This window comes from Engraulis encrasicolus, unplaced genomic scaffold (genome assembly GCF_034702125.1).
Source record: "Engraulis encrasicolus isolate BLACKSEA-1 unplaced genomic scaffold, IST_EnEncr_1.0 scaffold_39_np1212, whole genome shotgun sequence".
NCBI lineage: Eukaryota > Metazoa > Chordata > Actinopteri > Clupeiformes > Engraulidae > Engraulis > Engraulis encrasicolus.
Genome location: NW_026945698.1, coordinates 30001 through 37990, shown reverse-complemented (window position 1 = coordinate 37990; position 7990 = coordinate 30001). Strand labels below are relative to the sequence as shown.

The 7990-nt window shown below is 39.9% G+C and overlaps 1 long non-coding RNA gene across 2 annotated transcripts; it reads left to right on the top strand.

The window, feature by feature from the left end:
• The first annotated feature begins 3207 nt into the window (after positions 1 to 3207).
• LOC134443924 (uncharacterized) lies at positions 3208 to 5063 on the top strand. Of its 2 annotated transcripts, none has more exons than XR_010033780.1 (4): positions 3208 to 3643; positions 4035 to 4127; positions 4573 to 4663; positions 4846 to 5016. It is a non-coding gene; the product is annotated as an uncharacterized LOC134443924 (long non-coding RNA). The 2 variants fall into 2 exon arrangements; XR_010033779.1 differs by lacking the exon at positions 3208 to 3643 and adding an exon at positions 5024 to 5063 and having other exon boundaries at positions 3959 to 4127; positions 4846 to 4921.
• Positions 5064 to 7990: the final 2927 nt, after the last annotated feature.

The following is a 7990-nucleotide window of genomic DNA, read 5'->3' as shown; positions in this document are numbered from 1 at the left end:
GAATTGGCCTGTTGCCAGGCTCATTTGCAGTAGGAGGCCATCAGAGGTAGAAAGAATACTAAAGAATGTAATTAAGTAAAAACAGTAAAATACCATTACTTGGTTCAAATTCTACTCAAAGTAGAAGTAAAATTATCTCTTTAAAAGAGTACTTGAGTAAAAGTAAAAAAAAAAAATACTTTAAAATGTAATTTGAGTAGAAGTTAGTTACTTTCAGTTTGTCTTTCTATCGCTTTCCTTGAATAGCACCCTTCGTGACCTCTGTCTATCTCTACACATGCCATCTTCCAAAAACCTGGCTTCGACGTGACAACAAAATTCTGTGTGCCCTGTTGTGGCAATGTTGCAGGCCGAGGGTCAGCTCATTGATACAACAGCCCATTACTCTGAATTTAGGGGTCTGGATTTCATTGTGTTTGGGTCTGGGACTTTCAATTTCAAAGGCAGGGAAGTCTACCAAAGGAAAAACTCTGGTGGATTTCATTTAATTCCCAGTTGTGAGATTAAATTCATGAATAAGTTTTGTTAATATATAATAAGTCTTGTATATCTTCTAAAAAACAGTTTTCAGGCTGCGTTGCTACTCCCTCAGATCTAGTCCCTGGTGTGTGCTCTACTATTCTCAGCCAGTTGCTTGCAACTCTATTGTGTACCGTCTATGGGCTGTCGGACTAATGGTATTGGGCCGGCGGGCCCTAGAGTCATCCAATAGATTAGTCCAAAATAGACAATTTATGGTAAATGGTAATAACACACAATTTCCCTTCATGTCTGACAGATGTTCCCCTTTATTTCAATTTTGCCTTCCTCAGGACTCAAGATAGATATAAATAAAATACTTGGGCCAAATTGTAATTTGAGTAAAAATAAAATCACCCATTTTAATAACTTCTTTGGAAATTACAAGTTACTCATCAAAGCACTCAATTACAGTAATTTCAGCAAATGCAATTACTGTAGGTTAAAGAACTTAAGTATGAGGCGGGCCTCTGTCAGTATATCAGGAATATACACATCACCACTAAAAGTGTATATAGGCCTTTTTCCTCACACATGTGTTATGTTCAAGCATGCATGTACAAGAAAAGGTATTGTATAAACTTGAATTGATGTCTATCCCTGATATTGTCTAAAGGGTGCCTCATACTTAAGTACTACTTATTACTACTTAAGTGTTTTTGGGAAACTCAGACGATATTACAAGAGTTACCAGCAGGGACAGCCATATGAAGGTAGATATTTGAGCAGAAGGAGACAAATGCAAGCAGAATCATAGAGTCAACTCCATCTGTCAGGCACAGACACACAGCCACTGCCACACCAACACGCATGCACATTATGTGTTTTCTCTGGGTTTCTGGTAATGTGTGGAATGATCAAAATTTGAGAATAGCATAACATATGAATCTAGAAACCAGCACTTATTTTCACATAGTAAATGTACTTTAATTACCAGACACTGAAGCAGTAACTGTAAGGGAATACAACTCTTCAATTTTTTGATTGTTAATAATGTATTCGTGAAACATGTAATCTGTTATTCCCCATTACTGGCCTGCTCTCTGGACTCTTCATACAGTATGTTGCTTGGAAGGTGGGGTGATCCCAGTGCAGAGCGGGTCAGTCTGTTGATTTGGGACTTCACGTTTACTGTTGGATTTCCAAACCCAAGTGATTGTATCATAGGCATGCACAGATCTAGGAACGGACTAGGTGGTGCTAAAGCACTTGCCCCTTCGCAGTATTGGGCGAAAAAAAAGGCCCTTTTTGAAGGTTCTTGTTAATTTCCCACAATGTGTTCCATATTGGCATGATCATCTACGGTAGAAATTCTTGAGATCAAAAGCATGTGACAATTCCCACTGATATAATATAGTTTATAATACAAGGGTGGGGAATCTAACTTATGTCTCAAGGGCCGTTTACGGCCCCTGATGTAATTTTAATCTTATGCAGTTTCACATGGAATTTGACATGCTTTGTAAAGAACTCTTAGAAATTGAATTTGCAATACAATTAAGTGATGTTTTCAGGGGACCTAGAGGAGGTGGGGTCTGTTGTGAAGGTGCCCACCTTCAATATAGGCCTAAACTGCAGGGGGAAATCCTGATGTGTTCATAGTGCAGCCTTTTATAAAATTTGAAGTGGCCCACGAATGAAAACGGCTCCCCCACTCCTGTTCTAACCTAGCAAGGAAACTGGAAGTTCCACATGCCCCCCGCCCCCACCTTGAGCACCTGCCCCCAAAAATGTCTGTGCATGCCACTGGATTGTATAGTGTAGTACACTCTCAACAACAGCATGGTACAAAAAGTGACTTTATCCTCTCCAAACACCCTTAGTCGATGTAAAAAGTGTAGTCTCTGCTTTATCCAATAGGTCTTTGTCTACATATCAAATTCGAGTGTGTATGTAAATTAGTTCACATTTAAGTACATTACACTTTGTTTGGATAATGAAAGATAACTTTTAAGGAAACTTGTAATACAAAACCCACCTGTATTGTAATGTACTGGGAAAATTGTGTGGTGATGCATAGAAGTTTTTTTTTTCACTCTTGAGAAATAAACCCTCATTTTTAAATGAAAAGTCAGTGAAAATGGGGGCCTGAACTAAATTAAGTGGGAAATATGTGTAATATGCCCTTTGAACTATCTAAGAATTTTGTACAACAACTTTTCCTATAAATATATTTACCTCACAGTCATTTTTATGTTCAATTTATCAAGATTTTAGCAAATTAGCCTAGGCGTTTTTAGTGTAAAATGGTTCAAATAAGAAATACATGATAAATATGATAAAGCTACTGTTCTGCAAAGGTTATCATACCAATTCATAAACTGGACATATATAGCAATAATAAAATACCAACAAGACTTTGCCCACCCTTTCGATTGCGATCGGTGGTCTGGCTCATGGACTATAAAGACTCTCTGCAAGTGGTGAGAAGTGGATAACCTCTACTGCCCTCTACTGGTAATAACGAGGATAACCTCTACTGCCCTCTACTGGTGATAAAGTTGATAACCTCTAGTGGTGATAAGACCCTGATAGACACGTCATGTGTACACACACAAATCAGGGAGGACACACACACACACACACACACACACACACACACACACACACACACACACACACACACACACACACACACACACACACACACACACACACACACACACACACACCCACTAAACATAGAACGTCACATAGACGTTCATATCTTGTCCATATCGCGTCCGTCCGTCTAAGACCAGTTCTGTACCCAAAAATGACGTGCAAAATAGGTATACTATTTTGACGTCAAACTATGAGGTCCATTAGACGTCTGAATATAGTTAATCATTTACCCAATGGGGACTGCCTAAACAGATGTGTCAAAAAAAAAAAAAACACATTGGGATGTGTAGACAGCATTGACAGATTATGTGTCATTTTTGTGTAAGATTTCACAGAATGTGTGAAACCTGAAGTTAAGAGATTCATTTCTGGGTCGTGCTACAACAAGTGAGAAACTAACGGCCGTTTGGCTGTCCAATCGCGTGACTGTGGACATTTGAAAGCAGACTTCCGCCCGCCTTTTCTACCGTTGGAAATGCAAGATGCGGCGACTTGACTTCAGACACCGAGAGAGGCTGGCGTAAGTAATTCACTTTATTGGTATAATTTCGTAACAATTACGTGTGTTACCGTTAATGTATGGTTAAAATCAAACCCTGCTTCACAAGTTTTGCTGTACGAACATTGGAACAGCCTCAGTGATTCTGTGAACATTAAGCTAGCCTACAGATTTAGCTAGTTATTGATACTCAGTTAGCTATTGATCTTTAACGCTTGCACTATAAATTATATTTATTTTCTTTTAATTCACACGTGGACTAACTTAATGGTTAAAACGTGTTGTGTTGGGAAAATTAAAGGTTTGAAATGTGATATTGGATGGTTTACTGTGATAGTGTTATAATAACACAGAGACTTTGGTAAATGTGAAATTTAAGTACTGCTGTACAATTTTCTGCTCTCATTTTCAGATGAAAAGTGCTACACAGTTCTCACACATCTTCTGACTCCGAAGCCGCTGCAGTGTAAAATCTGAGATGTCTTTTCTGGTTGATTTTGTGCAGGTATTTTTCAAAGGATAGTTACTTTTAAAAACTTCTTTTAATCTTTAAAAACACTTTCATGCAGAGCCTCTGTTAGGACCTCATTGCGATACAGAGTTATGACCTTGTCACCAAAATGTCAATGACCATATTTTAACCTGCTATTTAAGGCTGTCATAGCCATATTCTTATAACAATGCCGTTAAGTTCAAGAGAACTATAGTTTGGTGATATGGATCCCAAACGGAAGGGAACAGCAGCGGTTTGTAGTTGTAGAGAACTAATTAGCGCCAAGTGTTGTTAACCTGTTGTTTCTTGTTTACCTGTCACTGTAGCCCATAGCACTTTTGTCATAGAGAGCAACTTGGTCAGTAAATATGTGCCTGCTGTATAAAGTAGCAGTATTTGGATGAGTTACAACTAACACGGATGGCAAACTTGAGACTGTATATTGTGTGTTTGACAGATTTCTGACAGCGACAGCGATGGTGAGGGAAGCAGTGTACCGAACTCTCAGATGACTCGGACCAGGTGACCAAACCCATGCAAAGCACAATGTGAGTGTACACACACACACACACACACACACACACACACACACACACACACACACACACACAGACCATGAGTCAACATAGTAGCCCCTACAATATTTTTCCAATTTATTGCTGTATGCTTACCATATCCATCATGTTGATGTGTGTTAATGCATCCTTGTGTGTGTATGTGTTGGTGTTAGGACTGTGCTGAGGCGTTCCGCCCCCCTCCCCCTCCACACCACTCAAGGCACGGCGGCGGCCCAACCGCAAACTAACGTGAGTACACAACACACACACACTTGTGTGCATGCCACGCACTGACACTTTCTCTACAGTGACTTGTCAACTTTCCTTACATTGTGTGTGTGCGTGTGACAGGGAGATTAACATGAGGCTGGATGCGCTTGGCTCCCTGCTGTGTCCATCACCAGAGGGGCCGGGATTGCTGCGGCAGCTAGCCAATTAAAGGAGGAGGATGAAGGAGAGGAGTCTGACGATGCCGACATCGCCATCGTATGCAGTCCACGCCCTCGCAGGAAAACCAGCCAATGAAAACGCTTGCAGCAGCATCAGCAGAACACACCGGCACGACTGGTAAACTTAAAGATACGCCACAGACCAGACATACACCAAATACAACTAGCACAGGTACACACACACACACACACACAGCAGTACATCTGTTTTGTATAGCGCTTTGCCTAGTCAAAGACTTTTTACAGGAAGTATTATAATTCTGTTTTATAGTTGGGGGAAGCCATGGAAAGTAGATAACCCTATACAGCTGATGTGTGTGTCAGTAATATTTATGTGTATGTGTGTTGCAGACAGAGCTTCTGAAGCATGCAGTGGAAGACCTGTCAGTCAAGCTAAAGGTCCCGCCCTCCAACCTGCTGCTGCTGCACGGAGAGGCGGAATTTAACACCTCACACACTATTGGCCAGCTAGGACTCTGCATCGCTGACATCTTTGGTAGGAATGTGTGTGTGTGTGTGTGTGTGTTTGCGTTTGGGTGTGTTTGCGTGTGGGTCTGTGTTGGTGCAAGTCAGTCTTGGCTCCTTCCTGATATTATACTGTATAAGTTCATACGTATACCGCATTGCAAAATGAATTTCATATACAGTATATCACGAAAGTGAATACACACCTCACAGTTTTTGCAGATTTTTGATTATACATTTTCATAGGAAAGCATTACAGAAATTTCACTTTGACACAATGATTAGTGACCTTTTAACAACTTATTTAACCGCTTAAATTTCTTGCGTCAGCATGACAGTCATGAAGTAACGAAGATGGTTGACAGTTCTTATGTTCACTGTCCCTGGGTCGCTACAGTATGCTCAAAATTCATCATTTAAAGACGGTTTTAGCAAAATTTTCTCCCATGGGAGACCATGCCCCCAGACCCCCCTAGTATGACTCAACACTATCCCCCAAAAACGCCACTGCACACCACACATTCGCGCGCACCGCTGCAACACACGCGCCGCTCCGTGCCACCGCGCCACGCCGCACCTTTCTCACCTTTTTCACCCCTGACCCGTTTTCATGCCTGTATACTTAGTTTGACTGGTATGCTTCATACCTTTCAATCAGTTAAGTAAAACTTGCTATTAAGTATTATTGATGATGTGTCTCTCTCTCTCTCCCCCTTCTTCTTCTTCCTCTCTTCAACTTCTTCTCAGTCTGGAACCAACTTCACATCCCTCTTCACTGCACTACTGACACTGAGATGGAATCCACAACCCAACCACTAGTGGTCTGCATTGGGAACCTGAAGAGTCTGTCATAACCGCCAGGAATGACCGTGTGACCATTCCCGTTGCAGACGGCCTGACTTGCACAATTGACAAGCTGTTCAAGCTTTACTGGGTCTGCAACTTGTTATATCCAGCACAGCTCAGCTCTGTTTTCACCTTCTTTGAATATGTTTATGACGTTCCCATCTCAACCAACAAACGAACAAAGGCACTACAACTTCTCTCAAAGCTTCCCAGCAGAATTATTTTGATTATCATTTTGGCAACACTTTATTTTATCATTACATCTATTAGCTCTAATACATAGTGTTAATGCCTGTATGCTGTATAAGTAACTTGTAAGGCATGCACTAAGCAAAATCAAACATACGTTAGGCATGTATTCGCAAATGCCTTGTTCATGCACAATTTGGGATTTATTACCTAATATAACTTCAGTAAGGACCTAACAAATGTTTGATTTCGCTTAGTACATGCCTTACAAGTTACTTATACAGGCATTAACCCATTGATGCTGGATGTTGGGTTGTGCAACATTGGCCCTGGCGCCTGGAGTTTTGTATGGCATCAGCACCCTTTTCTGCAAGTGCTTTAGGCATCAATGGGTTAACATTGTATGTATTAGTGCTAAGCTATGTAATGTTAAAATAAAGTGTTACCATCATATTTTTAAAAAATATATGTTGTAAAACTGGACGATTGTGAAATGATATGATGTGGCAGATGTAAGACCCATTGATGTAATGCAGAGTTTTCATTCAGATGAACTGTCTCTTAACCCAAGGTACAATGTCTTTTCTTCCAATATGTTGGATCCTACAGTATTTCATAAGAAAGTTTTCAAGAGTATTTAACACTACTTCGAATTTCAAGACTTTTGGGTTTTGTAATACACCGGTAATGTTGTTAAGAGATGATAGTGTACGAGTCATAATCATCAATACTTCATGAAATTCGCAGTGGTGTTAATTATTCTTGAAAAAGATCACATTTGTTATCTCCCCCTCTTCTGAAAAGCCTAACAAAAAAGAATATGACAGTAAAGTTAATGTAATACAATGTTTTTTTTAATTGAATGTAAACACAACTCTACAAAAAAAACGTTGCAGAGGTATGTAGTCAAGACTTTTGAAGATTTAACCTTGTAAACAAAAGTGTTTGCTAAATAAAAGTAAACCCCCCCTGTCACTTTCCATGTGATAATTGTCTGTATATTTTGAAAACTAGAAGTTTCAAGGTTTTTAATGCTGTCACTTAAATGTTTGAATGACAACTCACAGAGTTAATTTAAAGTCAAAAAGACGTCCACAAAGAGTGATGTCCCATTTGCTATAAGACATTTTATTTATTTTAGCAACAGATTAGAACATTTGAGTGATCTGAATGGGAGGCAGTGATGAGGTTACTTCAGTTCTGAAGCAGTCGATACAATTAACAAGAAATGCTATTTTGCATTGTGTTGCATACATGGAGCATCAAAGGACTTTTTAAAGATTGTGCACAAAGTCTGGCATAGGTGAGACTGTGTGTACCATTTGTCTTAAGATGGGATTTGTTCGAATCTCAACTGTCTTGCTTTTCA